At 42.4% G+C, this 2,768-nt stretch overlaps 1 pseudogene; it reads left to right on the top strand.

Moving 5' to 3' along the window:
• Positions 1 to 1,655: 1,655 nt before the first annotated feature.
• LOC136150709 (large ribosomal subunit protein eL6 pseudogene) lies at positions 1,656 to 2,537 on the top strand (annotated as a pseudogene).
• Positions 2,538 to 2,768: the final 231 nt, after the last annotated feature.

Raw genomic sequence — 2,768 nt, 5'->3', positions numbered from 1 at the left:
TTCCCACCTCTTCTAGAAGGAGGCAGAGACCAGCATGGCTACCCTACTTGTCTTATCCAAGGGGTAGAGCAGCTGTTCTCCCCACCCCCCGCCCCACAAGCCTCTCCAGCCAGGAACTCATCCTGAGGCTTAAAGGGCAGAAAAACAACAGACATGATGTGACTTCACCTGTGCACTCATCTTTCTCACTCCATGCCCTTCAGCTCCCCCTCCTAAATAAAAACCCGCCACAAACTTAACCACATCCATGGTCACAAAACCATGTTGCTTTTCTGTCTTATATTCCCTGATGCTTATCTTCATCCTATACCTATTTGACCTGTTGTGTGGTCAGTGAAGGAAGGGGATGAAGGGGATGTTGGAGGAAGGAAAGAGAGAAGAAGCAAGAGAAGCAGAAAAGGACAATCAGTTGAAGGAAACAGTTTTACCTCAAAATTCAAGAAGCAGAATCAGTGTCTAGACAAGAATGGGAGCCCTAGGACTTCCTTGGTGGTTCAGGGGCTAAAACTCCATGTTCTCAGGGCAGGGGGCTCAGGTCTAACTCCTAATCAGGAATCTAGATCCCACATGCCACAACTAAGACCCTTCACAGCCAAATAAAAGAAGTAAAAATAAATATTAAAAAAAAAAAAAAAAAAATGAATGGGAGCCCTCACACCCCAGACCACTCACCCATAGCTCTGGCTTTTCTTATCTCTGCTCCTCCCAAGGCTAATCCTTTCTTTTCCAGAAACCTCCTATATTCCAATCTAGTTCACTCTTCTAGACAGTCATGGAATCCTTCTTCTGTATCTGAGGACAATTCACTTTCTCCTTAAACTCATATTTCCATTATACTTACAGTAATGAGTTATCCTTATATTTTTTCTGGTTTAAAGTCTTTTTGTTGCTATTTTATAATGCTTATAATGAACATTTTATTATTTTGATCACTTTATTATATAAATATAGGCTTCCCTGGTGGCTCAATGGTAAAGAATCCATCTGCCAATGCAAGAGATACAGGTTCGACCCCTGGGTCAGGAAGATCCCCTGGAGAAAGAAATGGCAACCCACTCCAGGATTCTTGCCTGGGAAATCCCATGGACAGAGGAGCCTAGAGGGCTATAGACCACAGGGTCAAAAAAAGTGTCAGACACAATTTAATGACTAAAACAACAACAAAAATATATATGTATACACATATACATATATACATATATATTTCTGTTCTATATATAGAGTTGCTGCTGCTACTGCTAAGTCACTTCAGTCATGTCTGACTCTGTGCGACCCCATAGATGGCAGCCCACCAGGCTTCCCCATCCCTGGGATTCTCCAGGCAAGAACACTAGAGTGGGTTGCCATTTCCTTCTCCAATGCATGGAAGTGAAAAGTGAAAGCGAAGCCGCTCAGTCATGTCAGACTCGCAGCGACCCCAGGGACTGCAGCCTACCAGGCTCCTCTGACCGTGGGATTTTCCAGGCAAGAGTACTGGAGTGGGTTGCCATTGTCTTCTCCAATATATAGAGTTAGATAGAGCCATATAAATAAAGACAGAGATAGATTGAGATAATTTTTTTTTTTTTTTTTTTTTTTTTTAGTTTTTCTATGGCCACAAATGTTCTATGTTTAAAAAAAAAAAAATACTATTCTGGCCTTTCCCATCTTGCGAGATGGTGGATGAAAACACAGAGAAGCTAGATAATAATAAGAAACATAAAGCCAACAAGGCTGATGCCAGGGCAAGGTTAAGAAGGGTAACCTCAAGGCCAAAACACCTCAAAAGGGGAAATCCCACAACAACCAAAACCCCATCCTAGTCAGAGGAATTGGCAGCTTTGCCCCATCTGCTTTGCGTTCCAGCAAAGTCGTGGAAAAGAGGAAGTAATCATAAGCTACTAAATGTAGCTTGAAAATAAAGAGAAAAAAAGAGAGAAAATAAAGAGAAATTTCTTTCTACTACACAAAACTAGTTTGGGTGGGGGTGACAGAAATGATGGGAGCCAAGTGGCTAAGCTTCTCAGGACACCTGGATACTGCTCCACTGAAGATGTACCTTGAAAGCTGGTAAGCCTCAGGAGAAAACCCTTCCATCAGATGTGAAGAAGCTGTGAGCTAGCATCACTCCCAGCACCATTCCAAGCATCCTCACTGGGCACCAGAGGCATGACAGTGGTTTTCTTGAAGCAGCTGAGCAGTAGCATGCTGCTCGTGACTGGACCTCTGGTCCTCAGTCGAGTTCCTCTGTTAGAACACACCAGAAACTTGTCATCACCACCTCCACAAAGACTGATGAGTGGTGTGGAAATCCCAAAACATCTCCCTGAGGCTTATTTCAAGAAGAAGCAGCTTCATAAAGCCCAGATACCAGGAAGGTAAGACCTTCGATGCAGAGGAAGGGAAATTCAAGCTCACAGAGCCGCACAAGGTTGATCTGAGAGACCTGGACTCACAAATTTCGCCAAAAATTCAAAGCCGTCCCTCAGTTCCAGGGCTACCTCTGTTCTGTGATTCTGCTCACAAATTGGTGTCCTAAATATCTTACAACGAACTGATACATTGACCCCCAAAAATTATTCTGGGTGGGGTAGGTATTATGTTGATCACAAGTATAAAGCTCGTCAACATAACGTAAATATATTGTAAATTTTGTGGCTAATGATTAAATACATACACTGTATCAGAAATGAATCTCATAGTGAATTCCACTACCCTGTTTTTATCCCAATTAATTCATGCATCTATGATTTGATAGTACTTAATGCTAAATTATGACAGCTTTCAGA

This window comes from Muntiacus reevesi, chromosome 19, assembly GCF_963930625.1.
Source record: "Muntiacus reevesi chromosome 19, mMunRee1.1, whole genome shotgun sequence".
In the NCBI taxonomy this organism is placed as follows: domain Eukaryota; kingdom Metazoa; phylum Chordata; class Mammalia; order Artiodactyla; family Cervidae; genus Muntiacus; species Muntiacus reevesi.
This window is presented reverse-complemented; position numbering and strand designations above follow the sequence as displayed.